Raw genomic sequence first — 20,482 nt, 5'->3', positions numbered from 1 at the left:
AGTGTGAGATACTTTTTTTGTAGTTCTTAATTCATTGTTCTAACTTTTTACACCTCTGTTGTGTTTTTATATCTCTTCGCCCTCTGTCTGTTTTTGTCTTTTGTGTTTGGTGTTATTGTACAGCACTTTGGTCAGCCCTGCTGTTGTTTTTAAAGTGCTTTATAAAGTGATATGTGCGGTGCGGTGTGGTATGGTATGTATAGTGATACATGTGAACTGGTGACTGTTCAGGGTGTATGCTGCCTCTCGCCCTGTGACAGCTGGAATAGAGCCTAGCTCTCCTGTGACCCTGAATTGAAAAAGCAGTTAATAAAATGGATGTATGAATGTGTTTTATAAGGGTATGCAGAGTTCTTTTAAAGGTCAAATGTTTAAAATAAAAATAAAAATATTAAAATCTAGTAAAATAAAGAAATATACAGAAAATAAACAATGTATAAAATATACAAAAAATAGAATGTATAAAAATATATACATACATTGGTGCATCTGTACATTGTAAGAAAAGTAAATAAGTGTATACATATAATAATGAAGATGATGAATATTGCTCTTGGTGAATGAATACTGGATATTACACAATATAGGAATGTTAGATATTGTTCAGTATGAATAATCTTATATTGCACAGAGATGTGGGTGTTGCACAGTTACAGTGTGAGAATTCAGCGTGGTGATTGCTCTGGCGAAGAAACTGTTCTTGAGTCTGTTTGTTCTGGCTTTGATGCACCTGTAGCGCCTGCCAGCAGGTCAAACAGGTCAAAGCCAGGGTGTGAGCTGTCCTTGATGATGTTCCTGGCTCTGTTGATGCAGCGGGAGGTGTAGATGTCCATCAGGGAGGGGAGAGGGCAGCCTTAACAAACTTTTGAAACCGACACTCTTTATTTTACCTGAATGCAACATTTATAGCCCTTTTATGTTGCCTGTTGCCTCACAGCAAGATCACTTTGGGTTTGAATTTTGTCCATTTTTAGAGAATTTTGCATTTTAGGAAAGATTTACAGTCCTGTATTGTGTTTGGACAATGATCCCATTTTGCTTCTGAACACCAAAACAGTAGATTTTAAATCCCACAATCAAAATGTGATTGACATGCAGACCTACAACTTTAATTTGAGGGGTTTAACAAGAGTATTGCATCGATTATCTAAGAACGTCCCCCATTTTCATAAGTTCAAAGTAATTAGACAATTGACTGATCAGTAGTTTCAGGTGTGGCCTCTTCCTGTGTTATTCCATAACAAATTATCAATTTTCAAATAAACCTAGGCCAGAAAGAAAGGAAATTTGTGTTTAGTGAATTATTTCTTTGTTGTAACAATGCTTCTTGGCAAGAAATTTTAGACCAATGGAAAACCTGTTTATTTTCACCTAAATGGTGTCACATTTGTAAGGAAATGCATTTGTGGGTTGAGCAGCAGAGTTGAATATTGCGCCCCGAAAAACATATCCCATGAAAAAATAATCAGCCAAACCTATATTTCCTTATTTTTTGTGCTAGGTTTATATGAACCTAAATAAATCTGCAAATTCAGATTGTGTCCAACAAAAATACAACAAACATGTTAACTAAACAAAATGATTTTAGGTGTCCATCATTCTAAGACTAAGTAGTCAACTGCATGGGAAACAGAGATGTAAAAACATATCAGTGTAACCTTCCTTTGATCCTGCAGTGGTGCTGCATTACTGCAGGCTAGAATCATATCCATGTGTGTTCAGAGACTCCCTGCAGCTACAACCAATAATGCCCCCCCATGATGGTGTCAGAGGGACGGACAGATGGACCCATAAAGGCAGGTGTAAAGGCGCCTTTATTAGCAGAGAGGAGGGGAAGACTGCTGGAGCTGAAGATGGAGATATACAGTGCAGATTCCCCAGCTGCTTGTTTGGAAGACTAGAATATTTTTGATGTATGTTTATTTGAGTGTCTAAGTGTGTGTATAATGATGGCTTTCTTTAATCTCTGTCAGGATGTTGGGCCTTCCATGAATCTGGCTATCAGTATGAACTCATAGTGGAAACTGATGTGTGTGTGTGTGTGTGTGTGTGTGTGTGTGTGTGTGTGTGTGTGTGTGTGTGTGTGTGCGCGCAGATATTTTCATTTCCATCTGCAGTGTGAGAAGACACCCCTCCTCATACATCTCCTCCCCTCCATTCTCAGAACAAGGCCCCCACTTGACATAAAGGGCACATTTGTTCTCAACTTTGTACCATGCTTCTCTGCGCTATTGTTCTGCAAGCCTACTGCTAATATCCGTTGCAAATGTGCTTACTTTCAGATTCCATCAATATGGGTGGGGCAAACAAAGAGAGGGCTATATGGCCTGTTTAAGGTCCAGAGAAAGGATGCAAACAGAGGTTGCCAGTGTGTTCCTTGAGTCTGCGAGGGTTCTGACAATAGCAGCAGTGTGAGGCAGCGTGGTGATTGATTAGTCTGATGTTGTGCTGTGTGGGATAGATGTCGCAGACAGAATTAAACAAACAAAGGTTCAGGGGACGTGGCATGATTTAGCTGATGGAATTTAGAAAGGATGAGTGGATGTAGTGGGTCTACATGTCCTTCCTGTAATCCATAAATTATTTCACACTGTGTCATGATTAAGGTCAAAAGAAAACAAAGCCACCTACAAAGGACTTTTCAGCAAATTACCACTAAATTACAATGTTTTGGGGAAATTGTGGGTTTTGTTTAAAAGATATTTCTCAAAGTCCATGATTCAAAGTGATTTGAATTTCAGTGGCACAGTACAAAAGGTTCTCAGTCTGTAAGCTGATTGTCAGACTTTAATCGCAACAAATATGCAGACCAGAAAATGAAGAGCTGGAAAAATCTTTAGAAATAATAATTAAAAAAGACACGGTGATATGATATTAGAGAGATTGTGTCATGTATGGCTGGATGGGATGTGGAGGGTGGACCCATAATGCAGGACTTGGAAGACCAGATTATCTCAGAGAGAAGCTTTATTGCTGAGACCTCACAAAAACACAAATGAAATGTAGCAGAAACAGGAGGTCAACTACACACCAGGAGACACACAGCCACGAGGGAGCATGCAACAAGGCGCAGAGGGAAAAATGAAGAATAAATACACAAAGTAACGAGGGAACAAGCACCAGGTGGAAGGGCAGTTGAAACTAATTACAGGGACTCTGTAAAACTGGACAACACATACACAGAACAGGAGACTGGCAAAATAAAACAGGAAGTGAACAATCAGGGAAACAAATGCAAACTTAACATGGGGAGGTAAGCACATGAGAACACAATGGAGGAACCAGGGATAACAAAATGACAGAACAGAACCCCAAAAAGTCCATGAACACAAAAACACTGGGTTCAAGACCCAGGACATGACAGATTGATAGACTAACATGGAGAAACATCACCTGGCCAGCAGTGAGGAACATACACTGGCTGACCAATTCAATTCAATTTAATTCAGTTCAATTCAATTCAATTAGCACCATATCCCAGCAGTCACCACAAGGCACTTCATATCGTAAGGTAAAGATCATTCAATAATTACGGAGACAACCCAACAATTAGCCAACTACCCAACAAGAGGGTAGTTACCCCCTATGAGCAAGCACTTGGTGACAGTGGGAAGGAAAAAAAAATCCTTTTAACAGGAAGAAACTTCTGGTAGAAACAGGCTCAGAGAGGGGCAGCCATTTGCAGTGACTGGTTGGGGGTGAGGGGGAGACAGAACAAAAGACATGCTGTGGAAGAGAGCCAGAGATTAATTAATAATAGTGATTAAATGCAGAGTGGTGTATAAACACACAGAGGGAAAAGAAGTGAGTGAAAAGAACAAAAGACACTCATGATAGTGTTTGCTACATGAGACACTGACAAGGGAACAAGCCAGCTGTTGGCACATTTCAGATGCTACATGACTGGGGTTCAATATCTTGCTTTTCAGATTCAGCAGCCTCACTTGAGGATGAAAAGCATACAATGAATTCTCATTGGGCAGATTTTCAGCAAGTAAGTCTATTTCCTCTGCAGGCTGATTTTCAGTAGGCTCACTTAACTCCTCCAGGTACTCGTCTTGAGGAAGCTGTGCTGGTGGTGAGACACAAGTTGGGATTTTAACTTCTCTCATGCCATCTCTGATTCATCTAGAGTCCGGTTTCTCTCTGCTGGCACTGTGCACGCTTGGAGTGGTTCGTGATGACGTTCATACACATCCCCACTGTCTTCATCAGACTCCTGAATTTGAGTTTCAGGCTGGTGCCTCCTTTTCTGCTTCTGGTTGGGTCTGGTTGGGTCTCAAAAGGTAAATTGTCACAGGACATTAACAAATTTCTGTGCAGGACCCTAGAACATGGTTCTTTTCAGCAGGTGTCAACATCCGAGAGCCATAAGCAATAACTCTACGTTTGCCATCTTGCTTTTGATACAGTACTGCTCCTAGGCCTTGGTGTAATGCGTTGGTATGTACAATGAATGGATCAGTGAAATCAGGGAAGCCCAATACTGGTGGATGGCACAAACAGTTGTTCAAGTACCTGCTGGTGATGATCCATCCACATAATCGGCTTGTTTGAGGGCACAACATAGCTCACTTTCCCCATTTTTGCCTTTGTTTTCCTATTACTGTCAGGAGCTTCCTTTGCATCTGCTTTTAGGAGCTCATAAAGACAGCTAGCTTTCCATGAAAAGTCTTTGATGTACTGTCTGTAGTGGGTGAATTTTTCTGAGTTGGCCCACATTCTGAGGTTTGGTGTCTTTTAGTTTCCTAACAGCTTCAAAGTCAGTTGGATCAATCCTGCCGCCCTCTGCAGAGACTATTCTACCCAGATAGCAGATCTCATGTTTGAACAGTTCACACTTGGTTTGGTTTGCGTATGATGCCATACTCCCTGAGGTGCTGCAGCACTTTTCGTACATCATTCACAGTTCTGAATGAAATAAACAAATACATTAAAAACTTTTAACACCCTTATTTTAACACAATGAGTTTTTTCAGTTTTTAAACAATTCTTAATTAGCTCAAGAAGCTATAATTCAACTCAATTCAATCTCTTTGAATTAATCACAGAACTTTAAAAATTTGGGTTTTTTATAAATTTACTTGTCCCACTATCTCAGTGCTGTTGCTGCCTTGCACCACTGTGTGTTGTCTCAATACCTCAACCACCACTAGGCTCTGGGGGAATGTTTACTCATCACTTCCCAATCTCTCTAGCATGTTTGCAGGGAGTGATGAGCTTGGAGCCTAAACTCTAACTGTATTTTGCTGCTGTAAAGAATCATTCATTTCAAAAGTAAATTGTCTGACTGAACTAGCTTTAATTACAACACAACCTGTACCCAACTAAACAAACATGATGGAAACTGCACCTATAACTGCGCTGTTATATACCATCTATCCGTCCATCCATCCATGACATTCTCAGGCCACCAAGGTGGAAGCCTTCTGCCTCTTGGCTATGCCTAGAAATTCTGTTCATAAATATTATGAACCGGATTTGTGACAAAAGGCAGCTCTGGCAGAGTCCAACACCCAGCAGAAACGAGTGTGACTTATTGAGAGCAATGCAGACCAAGCTCTCGCTGCAGTTGTACAGGGACTGAGTGTGAGTAGAGTACTGTTCTCCCCTCCTGAGTTGCTTGATGGTTTGCCAGAATCGCTTTGAGGCAATCTGAAAGTCTTTTTCCATGTCTTCCCTGAACTCCTTCCACACCCGAGTTTTTGCTTCAGCCATCAACCCAGCTGCTTGGCCTGCTCGTACCCATCAGCTGCCTCTGAAGTCCCACATGTTAACCAAGCCCAATAGAATCAAGAATCAAGAAGAATTTATTGTCATTATACGTCAAGACATACAATGAGATCGTGTTCCAGAACACTCGTCCAAGAGATAAGTGCCTGCGGCCGCTGCCATCAAGGGCACCGCCATTTTAATAGCACTCCTTCTTCGGCTTGATGGTTCCCTTCACCTCCAGGGTCCATCATCTGGTTTGGGGATTACCACCATGACAGGCATCAACCACCTTGCAGCTGCAGCTCCATGCAGCAGCCTCAACAATGGAGGTGTGCAACATGGTCCATTCAGGCTCAGGAGGTGAGAGTTAAAGATCTCATGGACTGGGCCCTCTGCCAGGTGTACAGATGTTTAGGTGTACTAGATCTGCCCAGCATCCTCCCTCACCACCTGATCCAACTCACAACCAGGTGGTGATCACTGACAGCTCAGCACCTCTCTTCAACCGAGTGTCCAAAACATACGGCTGCAGAGCTGATGATACGATTACAAAATCGGTCATTTACCTAGGGTGTACTGGTGCCATGTACACTTATGGGCATGGGTTCATTATAGACAAAATGTAGTTTGTACAGACAAAATTTAGTTTGACCTGAATATAAATTGATTCAGATCACCCTCTGTACCATTTTCTGGACAGGCAACATCTGTTTCAGGTCCACTTACATAATGTCAGATACAGAAAATCTGTATCACATATTACCACAATGCCTGCACTGATTTGCTATTTTTTTGTATTATAGTTTTGATTTTTATTGATTAGGATTTCTTTTCTTTTCTTTTCTTTTCTTTTCTTTTCTTTTGCTGGGCTTGCCATTTCAGTGAGTGAACTACAGTCATGGCCGAAAATGTTGGCACCCCTAAAAATTATTTCTCCCAGAAAATTATTGCAATCACACGTTTTGTTTTGCACGTTCATTTCCTTTGTGTGTATGGGAAACACACAAAAAAAGGGGGAAAAAGACAAAATCCATATAATTTCATGCTAAACTCCAAAAATGGGCCACACAAAATTACTGGCACCCTCAACTTAATATTTGGTTGCACACGCTTTGGAAAAATAACTGAAATCATCCGCTTCCTATAACCATCAACAAGCTTCTTACACCTCTCAACTGGAATTTTGGACCACTCTTCTTTTGTAAACTGCTCCAGCTCCTCTCTTCAACCGAGTGTCCAAAACATACGGCCGCAGATCTGACGATACGATTACAAAATCGATCATTTACCTGCGACCTAGGGTGTACTGGTGCCATGTGCACTTATGGACATCCTTATGTTCGAACATGGTGTTCGTTATGGACAAACTGTGGTTTGTACAGAAGTCCAATAACAAGACACCAGTCGGGTTCAGATCGGGCAGGTCTTTCCTGCCAATCACGCCCCTTCAGGTCTCACTATCATTGCCCATGTGAGTGTTGAAGTCTCCCAGCAAGACTATGGAGTCACCGGATGGAGCACTCTCCAGCACCCTGCCCAGCGACTCCAAAAAGGGTGGGTACTCTTAACTGTCATTCGGCGCATAAGTGCAAACAACAGTCAGGACCTGTTCCCCGGCCTAGGGAAGGCGCAGGGAAACAACCCTCTCGTCCACCAGTGAAAACTCCGACGTGCAGGCAGCAAACCGGGGGGAATATAAGAATACCCAGCCCAGCTCACCGCCTCTCACCGAGGGCAATTCCAGACTGGAACAGAGTCCAGCCCCTCTCTCCAGGAGACTGGTTCCAGAACCCAGGCCATGCGTTGAGGTGAGCCGACTATATCTAGCTGGTATCTCTCAATCTCACGCACTAGCTCAGGCATCTTCCCCACCAGAGAGGTGACATTCCATGTCCCAATAGGCAGTCTCGATAGCCGGGGATCGAAACGCCAGGGCCTCCGCCCTTGGCCACCGCCTGACACACACTGCACCCAACCCCTACAACGCGTCCTGCGGGTGGTGGGCTTACAGGAAGGCGGGCCCATGTAACCTCTTCGGGCGCAAAACTTATGTGATTGCAATAATTTTCTGGGAGAAATACTGTACTTCATTTTCTGGAAAATTTTCTGGGGTTCCAACATTTTTGACCATGACTGTATTTATTTATTTAACTGATTTAGTCTAAGTCATCCTGCCAGATGGTCTATGTATTTCAGCAACAGAACAAATATTGCTTTGAGTGAGAGTTCATTCACTCAAAGCACATGAAGAACACAAGGTGCAGAATATTCTTTCTGCAAGACAAAAGTAACTAATTGCAAGTATGTTTTAGTGTTCAAACTACTTAAAAAAGTAGTTTATGAGTATAAGGATTGTAATAGTGGACAAATGTTCAGTACAAACTCAACTGTGGATGTCCATCTAAATGGTTCTCTGAACACAATGAAAAGTGATTTTTTTAAAAATTTATCATATTAAACATAAAATGCAAATTCCTAACTTGTGAAAGCAAGTTCAGCTTTGAAATGAAATTATTTTTAATGTACCCAGGGATTTTCTGCATTAATATAAATATTACCTGTTGCATCTCTAACAAAACACAAAATACACAACAGAACCCTGTGTGTGTGTGTCCGTGCATGTGTGTTGTGTGTGCTTGTGTGTGTGTGTCATGAAATGTACTTGATAATGAGGGTGAGAAGCCGTGACAACGACCACCAGGGAAAGATTCAAGAAACCCAGGCTACCCACAGACCCCCAAGAGCACCGAAGACCCGAGACCACACATCCCGATGATAACCAAGTGCCCAATCTCAGAGAAGGAGGGGGTCTCAGCTGGGGCTCCCACACCGTGCTATTAAAATTGAGGGGACAGATGCAAGATGGGCACCTGACTGCCGATCAACAGTGCTCATCCACACTCTCCCCCAAAACCCCCAATGTCTAACTGTGCTTCTTCTTCTGTGAACATTTTAGCTTGTTGAGGTTATTTTTTGGGGGGGGGGGGGGGTCCTTTTATGCTGTATTTATTTTGTTGAGCATATTTTAACAACATAAGCTATATTGTTGAAATATTTACCAATAAGTTTTGATAAGGGTGGCATCATGGCATGGGGGATTAGGACTGTTTGCACTTGCCTCACAGCAAGAAGGTCCTGGGTTCAAAACCACCATCTGACTGGGGCCTTTCTGTGTGGAATTTGCGAGCTCTATCCGTGTTTGCGTGTGTTCTCTCCAGGTACTCCGGCTTCCTCCCACAGTCCAAAGACATGCAGTTAGTGGGGTTAGGTTAACTGGTAATTCTAAATGCCCATATGTGTCAGTGTGAGTGTGAGTCATTGTCTGTCTCTCTGTGTTGGCCCTGCGACACACTGGCAGCTTGTTTGTGGTGTACCCTGCCACTCGCCTATTATAGCTGGGATAGGCTCCAGCCCCCATGTGACCCTGAAAATGATAAGTGGGAGAAAATGGATGGATGGAAGTTCTGATAAATATTTTAGCTCCTGTAACACTGAAATATTCCAACTATTAAGATAAGAATAATTAATCTTATCTTATCTCATCTCATCTTATCTTAAAATAATAGTAATTATAGTAAGTGTACTCAGCACCCTTTTAAGATGCGTAAGATGGGATTCAAGTTCAGCATTGCTATACTTCCTGCAGGACCAAGCTGTGGTGCATCAGGTGCACATGGCAAAGGCACATTTACCAGTACTGCTGTAAAAGGGAAACATGGATTGAGATCAAAGCATTATCTATCAAGAGAAAATCAACAACATGGCCATCACCTAATGCCATCTCAGATCAAAAACAAGAGCTGATAAAAGGTTACAGAGAAAAAGTGCTGTACACTGTAAAAAAAAATCTGTTGAATTTACGGTAAAATACTGGCAGCTGTGGTTGCCAGTACTTTACAGTATTTACCGTAGAGCAGTTTACAGTTAACAGATTCACGGTAAAGTACCGGCAACCACAGCTGCCAGTATTTTACCGTAACCAGGTTCACGGAAAAGTACCGGCAACCACAGCTGCCAGTATTTTACCGTAAACAGGTTCACGGTAAAGTACCGGCGACCACAGCTGCCAGTATTCTACCGTAAACAGATTCACGGTAAAACACCATAAAAAGGTTCAGGGTACATTGTTGTAAACGGGTGCAAGGAAAAATACCGTAAACGGGTCCAGGGTACAATGCCGTAAACGGGTCCACGGTAAAATACCGTAAACCGGGTTTACAGTAAAATACCGTAAACCAGGTTCACAGTAAAATACCGTAAACCGGGTCCACGGCAAAATACTGTAAACCGGGTTCAATGCAAAATACCATAAGCTGGGTTCATGGTAAAATACTGGCCGCTATGGTTGCCTATATTTTACTGTATAAAATACGGTGACAATTTAAAACCATTTATGATAAACAATTCCAAATACAAATGATATACCTTAAACCTAATTATAGTCGATGAAAAACAGAATACAACTGTGTGATACATAACAGTATTTAATTGTAAAAATCAACATTACATTCAAACAGTGGCAGCTGTTGTTGCCAGAACTTCACCCAGAAAAAAATAGAACACCAGTGGCTAAGATTTTACAACCAACTGCCCGTGGTTAATTACAGAGAAAATAACATATAAAGCCCATTACAAACAAAGACATTGTTGAAATATAAATAGTTTTTGCATTTAGACATTCTTTGGGAAAAGTATGTAATTGTAGTGTCACCAGTTCTGCTTGAGTACCCCGGTTAGTCATCAGGTGTTTGCTGTGGAATTGCAGGATCCTCTCTGCAGCCAGAATAACAAAATAAAATAAAGCAGTAATAATAAGAATGATAATATTATAGTTCTTACACAAATGAATTAAACAAATTTTCAGTCAACACACACTGAACTGTCCAACCACTTACCTCTATTTATCCTTGACAAGACTGGTTTCTGATCAGACAGGTAGATTGGTAGGACAGCAAAGTAGTTGATTAAGTCCATCTGAACCACTGGCAGGTCAGAAGATAGGACTGACAGGACCAACATCCTCCTAAGTTAGAGAGGTATCAACACTGTCACTCTGCTCACTGCACATGTAGCAAATTACATTCTAATACATTGTCTGTGTAGATTCTCAGTCATCCAGGTCATAGTAGTCTCTGGAGCTTGAAAAAGGCGACTGGACTTCTTTTTGTTTCTTGAAGACGTTTCACCTCTCATCCGAAAGGCTTCTTCAGTTCTCAACCAAATGGTGGAGAGACCCAGGTATTTAAACCCCTGTGGGCGTAGTCCCCTGGAGGTGGTTATGACCCTCTATTGATCATGTGCGTGAACACATGTGCCCAGGTGTGAAGGGGGCGTGGGTCATATTTAATCAGTGGTTTCAGTTGAAACCAATTTAGGACTCCGCTCTATTGTTTCCTGTGGCCTATTGAGGTCACTGGAACAAAGGTGTGAATGGGGGTTGAGACGTCTGGGAAGGGAGCTCAGGACAGCACTGTAAGCGGGGGAAAGTTGGTGACGTAATCCACCTCCTCTGTTCAATGATGGTTGTTCACAGTGGACATAGATGGCTTCTTTCACTCCTCTTTCAAACCATCTGTTTTCCCTGTCCAAAATGTGAACATTGGCATCCTCAAAAGAGTGCCCTTTTTCCTTCAGATGCAGATGTACTGCTGAATCTTGTCCTGTCGAGGTGGCTCTTCTATGTTGTGCCATTCGTTTGTGAAGAGGCTGTTTGGTTTCACCAATGTAGAGGTCCGAGCACTCTTCACTGCACTGAACAGCATACACTACATCGCTGATCTTGTGTTTGGCGGGTTTGTCCTTGGGATGAACCAGTTTTTGTCTTAGGGTGTGACTTGGTTTGAAGTATACTGAGATGTCATGCTTGGAGAAAATTCTTCTGAGTTTCTCTGACAAGCCTGCCACATATGGGATGACAATGTTGTTCCTCTTGTCCTTCCCATTCTCTGTAGTTTGTGTTTGGCCTTCATTCCTGTGCATCTTAGCTGATTTGATGAAGGCCCAGTTGGGGTAACCGCATGTTTTGAGGGCTTTCTTAATGTGTGTGTGTTCCTTATGCTTCCCTTCTGCCTTAGAGGGGACACTTTCCGCACGGTGTTGTAGGGTCCTGATCACCCCAAGTTTGTGTTCCAGAGGGTGGTGGGAGTCAAAGAGGAGATACTGGTCTGTGTGTGTGGGCTTCCGGTAAACTTCAATGTTGAGGCTTCCATCTTCCTCGATAAGCACCGCACAGTCCAGGAATGGTAACTTGTTATCTCTGGTGTCCTCCCTGGTAAAACGTATGTATTTATCCACTGAGTTAATGTGACGAGTGAAGGCTTCCACTTCTTGGGTTTTGATTTTGACCCAGGTGTCATCTACATATCTGTACCAGTGGCTAGGTGCCATCCCTTTGAAAGAACCAAGAGTTTTACTTTCCACTTCCTCCATGTAAAGGTTGGCTACAATGGGAGACACTGGGGAGCCCATGGCACATCCATGCTTCTGTCTGTAGAATCCATCATTGTATTTAAAATATGTTGTGGTAAGGCAGAGATCTAAAAGTGCACAAATCTGATCTGGGGTGAAGCTGGTTCTGTTCAGTAAGGAATCGTCTTCCTGTAGTCGTCTTCTGACGGTCTCCACTGCCTCAGTTGTAGGTATGCAAGTTCTAATACATTTCACACTCAAATCCATAAACAGTTGGGCCTCACCTGGTACTACATGCACCACATGTCACACTGGCCAAGGTTTGATTCCAGTTTGGGCCTTTTGCTGCAGATCATCCCCTCTCTCTGCTGTGTTTCCCGTCTGTCTACTGACACTACTCAATGAAGTAGGCATGCCACAAAAATACAAATAAAATAAAAGACAGAAAAGAAAGCATAAATAAAGAAATGATAAAAATAAAATAAACAAAATAATTTAAAAATCTTCATCTATAACCATTTAAAAGTGTTAACAGCTGTCTTAGAGACAAACATTAACAGGAGCAGATACAATATGTTAGGGGTGGCCAACTCCAGGCCTCGAGAGCCGGTGTCCTGCAGGTTTTAGATGTGTCCCTGATCCAACACACCTGAATCAAATAGGACTCTGGAGAACTTGAGTGCATACTGAGGAGGTAATTCAGCCATTTGATTCAGGTGTGTTGGATCATGGACACATCTAAAACCTGCAGGACACTGGCTCTCGAGGCCTGGAGTTGGCCACCCCTACACTATGTCCTGGGGTTAACATGAGTTTGGCAGATTGGGTAAACCTAATATCTGGTGTAGCAGTGATGCAGCATGGGAAGAATTTTACACACTGATCAGCTGACATCTGCTGCTGCACTTTGGTTTATTGCTCTTTTTGGATATAACTGAATTCAACAAGGTGTAAGCAGACAGATCAGCTCAAACACTCAGGCATTAAGTACCAGTCCAGTCCTTAAATTTAAACTGATGCCTGTTAACATTGGCCATTAACACCACAGCCTGCTCTGCACTAGTCCAACACACTGCATCACCGTACATGTCACCACAATACTTCAAATTAACTACTTTAGCCTGCACTAAACTGCGTGGTATTTCCATGCAACCTTTGAATAACAGTTATTACATTTTAGCTCACAGGCACACTGTGGTCCAAACTGCAGTTTGTCGAGCAGTTTGAAACATTTCAAATCACCTGCCAATTACAAACACTCTGTTTATGCTGCTCACCTTCTATAATGCTAGCAGAGCTCTAGTTACAGAGCTGATATCTCCATGCTGTCAGCATGGAGATATCAGAGACTGCCGCTTTTCCACTAGTACCTACTCAGCTCAGCTAGACTCAGCTTGGCTTAGTTTTTAGGGTATTCCATTAGGCGCTAGCATAGACGTATATCTATGGGCGCTAGTACCTTGTTCTTGTGGTTTTAATGGCAGTGGGCAAACCAGCTTATAGGTGCATTACCGCCACCCACTGGACTGGAGTGTGGACCAGGAGGTGCTACCACATACTTTTTTAGTACCTACTCAGCCGCGGTTCCAGGTGCGCCAAGTTGATTGAAAATGTAGAAAATATGGCATCAACAGGCTGCATGCCACTGATTGGCCAGGCAGTGATGTCACTAGATGAGTCATGCAAGCGACTCCTTCACAAGAATCAAACCTGCCGTTTTTGAAACCCACCAGCATGCTGATGTTTTTGTGCTCACTGCCTGATGACAGAATCCATGGAAAAGAGACAAAATTGACCTTTGTACAGTATTAAGTATCAAACTGCCTTTCATATGGATTACTCACTAACTGAAGATGCTCTGGTCCACTTTAACCCTGATTATAACTCCGGTAAAAATTAGCCTTAAATTTCTCCTTATCTACAACATGCCAGCGAATGCACCTAAATAAACAGTTCATTTTGATTAAGTTTGCAGTGAGGAACACAACATTTCAATGTCTTAAACAACTTCCCCCAAAATTACAGCTGAACATTTCCTTAGTTGATACTGGTTAAAGTTAACTCTGGCTTTACCTCCACAATGGTGGCTCAGGTCTTCACTGCTGCTAATGGTATCAGTACTGTTAAGGTAACTTACCTTACCGTGGTGACATAACTAGTTGTTGCAAGGTTGACACAAAACTGGAGTAAACCCTGGGGCAGGATGATGTACCATCGTGTAGTAATGTCATTTATCCCACAGAGAGGGCAGAAAAGGCACTAACCTCTGAGTGTAACTGCTCAGTCATGGCTCAGTCTGAAGCTGCTGATTGGATTCTGTCTGTGACACATGCATGTATCTCTCTCAGTCTCATTTTATATTAGCAGGTTACTCTGCAATAAGCTGAATATTTTGGGGCCACTCACGAGGTGCATGAAAAGAAAATTTGTAAGATGAAATGTAAATCCAGTTATTCAGTTTACAGTTCAGACGCAGTTGATACACAGAATAATAAAACAATACAATGTTTTGCATTTCCTTTTCTGAAAAAACAAACTATTATTTCAAAAAGTTCCTGATTAAATTTCAGTCAACCTGGGAAATACATTTAAATGTACAATTCAGCAATATGTATAATTCAGACAGAAATTATTTTTATGGTATGAGTGTCATTTTTATAGAAAGTTTACAGAAAAGAAAGATTTTCACATTAAAAATGTGTGATTTCAGCATATTTTGACAGTTATATCTTGGTTCTTGATTTATGATGATTGAATGTTTCTGCAACGGAGATACACCCTTTTCGATTTTACGGTCTATTACTGTTGCCATTTGGCTGTTTTCCACTGTATTTTTTACAGACTTTTTTGCAGTGTAGGAAAAAAGATCTTCACAGTGAAAATGTGTGATTTCAACATATTATCAAAGTGAAAATTACAGTTATGTATTGTTTTTGGATTTACGGTAATCACATGTTTCTGCCACAGAGATACACCCTTTTCAATTGCACGGTCTATTACTGTTGCCATTTGGCAGTTTTCCACTGTATTTTTTACAAACATTTTTTGCAGTGCAGGAAAAAGATTTTCACTGTCATTTCAACACATTATCGCAGTGGAAATTACAGTTATGTATTGTTTTTTGATTTACGGTAATCACATGTTTCTGCTACAGAAATACACCATTTTTGATTTTCCGGTCTGTTACTGTTGCCATTTCACAGTTTTCCACTGTCATTTTTACGTACTTTTTTTACAGTGTACTCTTGATGCAGTATCATGTGATCTCAAGCTTGAAAAGAACACAAAAGTTTTGTTAAATTTCATCATAGACATATCTCACACGCGCTCTTCTTCAGCTGCATATTTCACTCACTTTCCTTATATTTTAGATTACTAGAAATCCCAGGTAAATCAAAGCCCTTGGTCTTGGGATATTATCTCTAGTGCAAAGCATTAATTCTGTCATGGTTCCCTGGTCTTCCTGGTCCAATCTGCTTCTTTCTCTCTTTTCTTCAATCTTTTGCTCTGTCTCTCTTTCTGTCTCCTCTGTCTGTGGGTGTGTGGAATTATTTGAGTTTCATAGGTGGAGCCTTCCCTGGCACACTGCCTTCCTTGCCTGCACACCTGGAGGCAGTTGGTAATTACCCACCTGTGTGCAATCTGCTGATTACTCACCAGGCTTCTTAAGGCTGAAGATCTGGATGTGGAATATAGAATAGAGCACATCTTTCCCTGCACCAGGACATTATCTTCATCAAGTTTAATGCCTTTGCTTTCTGATTCCTAGCTGTAATTTTTTTTTTTTTTTTGCATTTTTATCAGATTTTACATTTACTCTTTTAATTAATTTTGATCCATTGTACAGCAAATTATACAGTAAAGTCAGATTTCCAATATGATAACTGTTTAGCTACTTTTTAGCTATGCACTCACTCTCTTAATTCCTGTGGAAACAGTAAGGGTGTATTAGTTTTTCCACACATTACTTCTGCATAAAAAATGCCACTGATAAGTACAACCTTATAAATGAAAGAGGTTGTGCTTTCTTTTTTTTTTGCATTTTTGTCCACAGCAGCTTTTATGGACAATGGAGAGAGACAGGAAATGGGGCAAGGATACAGGGGAAGACATGTGGGCAAATTGACGACGGGCCGGGACTCAAACCCGTGCCGCCCGCACTGCATATGTATGTGGTCGCCGGCTTCATCACTAAGCCACCCAGGCGCCCCAGTGCTTTCTTTTTCACATAACTGTATGTCACAAGCTGCTGATAAATGATTATTACACAGAAACAGAATTTCATTGAACAGATTTGATCATTTAATGAAATATCTGGTAGGGTAATTCAGTATAGTGATGGATGGTTGATAGTTTTTTATCCATCCAGCCATCCAGCCTACCATCCATTTTCTTCGGCTTATCCGGGGCCAGGTCATAGGGGCAGCAGCCTATGCAGAGAAGCCCAGACCTCCCTCTTCCCAGCCACCTCCTCCAGCTCATTCAGGGGGACCCCAAGGCATTCCCAGGCCTGCTGAGAGATATAATCTCTCCAGTGTGTCCTGGGTCTGCCACAGGGGCCTCCTCCCTGGTAGGACATGCCCAGAACACCTCACCCAAGAGGTGCCCAGGAGGCATCCTGGTCAGATGCCCGAACCACCACAACCCTTTGGGTTGATAGTTAATTTCTGCTGCTTGTATTCGCAGTCTCATTCTTTCGGTCACTGCCCAAAGCTCATGACCATAGGTGAGGGTAGGGACGTAAACTGACCGGTAAATCGAGAGCTTCGCTTTCACATTCAGCTCTCTCTTCACCATGACAGACTGGTGCAGTGTCTGCATCACTGCAGACACAGACCCAATGCGTCTGTGCATCTCACACCCTTCTCCTGTCACTCGTGAACAAGACCCAGAGATACTTGAACTCCTCTACCTGGGGCAGCAACTCATCCCTCAGCCGGAGTGGGCACTCCATCCTTTTCCAGCAGAGGACCATGGGCTCAGACTTTGTGGTGCTAATTCTCATGTCAGCCAAGTCACACTTGGTTGCAATCCATTCCACTGTGAGCTGTTGGCTATCAACTGATGAAGCCAACAGGACCGCATCATCTGCAAAAAAGCAGAGATGAGATTCCGAGGCTACCAAGGTGGAAGCCTTCCACCACTTGGCTATGCCTAGAAATTCTGTCCATAAAAATTATGAACAGAATCTGTGTCAAAGGGCAGCTTGGCGAAGTTCAACACCCAGTAAACCAGTTCAACTTATTGCCAGCAATATGGACCAGGACAAGGGGGCTGACGAGTGTGATCCTCTGATAGTTGGAGCATATCTTCCGGTCTCCCTTCTTAAAGATGGGGACCACCACCCCGGTGTGCCAGTCCAGTGGCACCACCCCATCTCTACGTGATGTTCCAGAGATGTGTCAACCAAGTCAGCTTTACACCATCCAGAGCCTTCAGGAACTCAGTGTGAATCTTGTCCACCCCAGGAGACCTGCCACCAAGGAGTTGTTTAACCACCTCAGTGACCATTTACCTCACCCCCAGAGATGGGTGAGTCATCCCTCTAATCCCCAGACTCTGCTTCCCCTACAGAAGATGTGTCAGCGGGATTAAGGAGGTCCCCCACGTATTCCAAAGACCCCTATGGAAGAGTCACTGAGAGAACAGTTTAAAGTTACTGGGGCCCCACCCTGGAGCCAGGCCTGGGGAGGGAGCTCTAGGGAGAGCATCTGGTGGCTGGGCATTAGCCTGTGGTGCCTGGCTGGACGCAGCTCAAATAGGAGACATGGACCCACCCTCTTGTAGGCCCACCACCCGCAGGAGGTGTTGCAGGGGTGGGGTGTTAGGTGTGTTGGGCGGTGGTCAAGGGCAGAAGCCTTGGCAGACTGATCCCTGGCTATCAAGACTGGCAATTAGGACATGGAATGTCACCTCTTGTGGGGAAAGAGCCTGTGCTAGTGCTGGAGAGGGGCTGGGCTCTGTTCCATTCTGGAGTTGCCCTCGTTGAGAGGCGGTGAGCTGGGGTGGGTATTCTTGTATCCCTTCGGCTTGCTGCCTGTATGTCAGAGTTTTCATCGGTGGACGAGAGGGTTGCTTCCCTGCACCTTTGGGCCGGAGAACAGGTCCTGACTGTTGTTTGCGCTATGCGCCAAATGACAATTCAGAATATCCACCCTTTTTGGAGTCGCTGGGCAGGGTGCTCCATCCGGTGACTACATTGTCTTACTGGGAGAGTTCAACACTCACGTGGTCAATGACAGTGAGACCTGAAGGAGTGTGATTAGGAGGAGCAAACTGCCTGACCTCAACCCGAATGGTGTTTTGTTATTGGACTTCTGTGCATAGCAAACACCATGTTCAAACATTTTGTAATCACATCATCAGATCTGTGGCCGTATGTTCTGGAAAATTGGGTGAAGAGAGGAGATGAGCTGTCAACTGATTACCATCTGGTGGTGAGTTGGATCAAGTGGCGGGGGAGGATGCTCGACAGACCCAGTGCACCTAAACAAATTGGGAATGCCTGGCAGAATGCCTCCCACCCCTGGCAGAACTTTGACAGCATTCAGAGGGAGCCTGAGGACACTGCGTCCGAATGGACCGTGTTCCGCACTTAGCACTTTATGGTGCTTGTCGTGGTGGTAATCCCTGAACCAGATGGTGGTCACCAGAGGTTAAGGGAGCCATCAAGCTGAAGAAGGAATCCTATTGGGCTTGGTTAGCCTGTGGGACTTCAGAGACAGCTGATGGGTACTGGCAGGCCGAGCGGAATGTGGCTCGGGCAATGGCCAAAGAAAAACTCCTGTGTGGGAGTGAGGCCATGGAAAAAGACTACTTATCATACTACTTATATCCTTGAAGTATACTTTAAGGATATGATAGCTGGTGAATATTAAATAAATATGTAATGTGTCAGCGCTTTTATAACTAAAACTGGAAGCAACAATTACTTTTTACCACAGTGACCATAATAGATGCAGGGGTTAAAAATGGATTATGGACAACTTGCCAGTGGACCGAAACACCCGGCTTTGGGTATTTGGATGACTGTGAATAGCTTTAAATTTCAAAATAATCATACTAATTGAAAATATCAGGTTGAGATAAAATGGATTTATTCTTTTGTGACACCCTGTGAGTTCTGGGGTGCTTCCTTGTTGGCGAGAGGTCCTGAGGGGAACGGGTTGCAGCTGTGCTGGCTGATTGGCCTGTAGTATTTAAGCTGCCAGCATCAGGTTTGACTCTCTCTCTCCTTGGGGTTTGCTTTCTTTTGATTGTTTCACACCATGCATCCAGACATAGCACACACTACTGACTGACACAGTTTGGTTATGTTATTTATGTTGCCCTGTGACAAAAAGTGGGGGCTTGTTGATTTGGGTAACTCTGGTGAGTTTTACAAAGTTTTTTTGTGTCTGCCTGAGCAGGCAGGTTGTCTTGTTGGTGGATGGATTAGTGTTGTGCTTGATGTGTTAGTGGTTTGGGAGAGGCTTTTGTTCCCGTTTCCTTGTTTGGCCGTGATTTGGAGTTCCTGTGCAGTTTGTGTTGCTTTACTGGTGATTTTGGTAAGCGCTTGGTGCCTGGGCTGTAGAGGTAAGTGGTTTTCCGATGTTTTCTCAGTAGCTTTGACAACTGGATCTATTAGGGGCCTTTGTTGTTTGGGAAATTTATTTTGGTGGTGAAAGCGAGTAGAGCTTTGTGCTCAGAATCACATCCAGTTTGTTCTTATGGTAACTGCATAGCAGGGGCTGGTCAGACTTCCTGGGCTTTAGTGAATAAGTACCCCTTGCCGGTAGCCACCTGAAGGCTAGGGATGACTGTATGTAATTAGTTTATCTAATGTTAGGTAGACTAGGTTGGGGAAACTCCAGTGTGTTTTGGTTAACTTGTCTGCTTTTGATGGGCACCTGTGGGCTTGAAGTTTTGTGGTGATTTTGGTTGGAAGTTTGTCATGGCTTTATTCAGGCTCCCTCTGAAGCACTTCTGTGTACTATCAGTGTACTAAGGATCAGCTGCTGAAGATTGCTGATCATTTTAAGGTGGACATCTCTACATCTTGCTTGAAGGAATCTGTGAAAAATATTTTGATGGCAAACCTGTGTGACAGAAGAGTTTTGGTGTGTACTGAAGGTACAATTTTCTCCACATCACCTGCTAATTTGACCTTTGAACAGCAGAAAGAATTGTTACTGTTGCAAATGGATAATGAGAAACTTAGACAACAGAGAAAGTTGGAGCTTGAGGTGATGAAACAGATTGCTGGTTTACTTGTGGTTCCTAGGATACTTAAGAGTAGAATGGGAGGCAGAGCCTTCAGCTTTCAGGCCCCTCTTCTGTGGAACCAGCTCCCAGCTTGGATTCGGGAGACAAACACCCT

At 43.1% G+C, this 20,482-nt stretch overlaps 1 long non-coding RNA gene across 1 annotated transcript; it reads right to left on the bottom strand.

Moving 5' to 3' along the window:
- Positions 1-10,181: 10,181 nt before the first annotated feature.
- LOC115789897 (uncharacterized) lies at positions 10,182-10,727 on the bottom strand. Its single transcript, XR_004020746.1, has 2 exons — positions 10,611-10,727; positions 10,182-10,488 (listed from the first exon to the last, which is right to left on the bottom strand). It is a non-coding gene; the product is annotated as an uncharacterized LOC115789897 (long non-coding RNA).
- Positions 10,728-20,482: the final 9,755 nt, after the last annotated feature.

This window comes from Archocentrus centrarchus, chromosome 13 (genome assembly GCF_007364275.1).
Source record: "Archocentrus centrarchus isolate MPI-CPG fArcCen1 chromosome 13, fArcCen1, whole genome shotgun sequence".
Lineage (NCBI taxonomy): Eukaryota > Metazoa > Chordata > Actinopteri > Cichliformes > Cichlidae > Archocentrus > Archocentrus centrarchus.
This window is presented reverse-complemented; position numbering and strand designations above follow the sequence as displayed.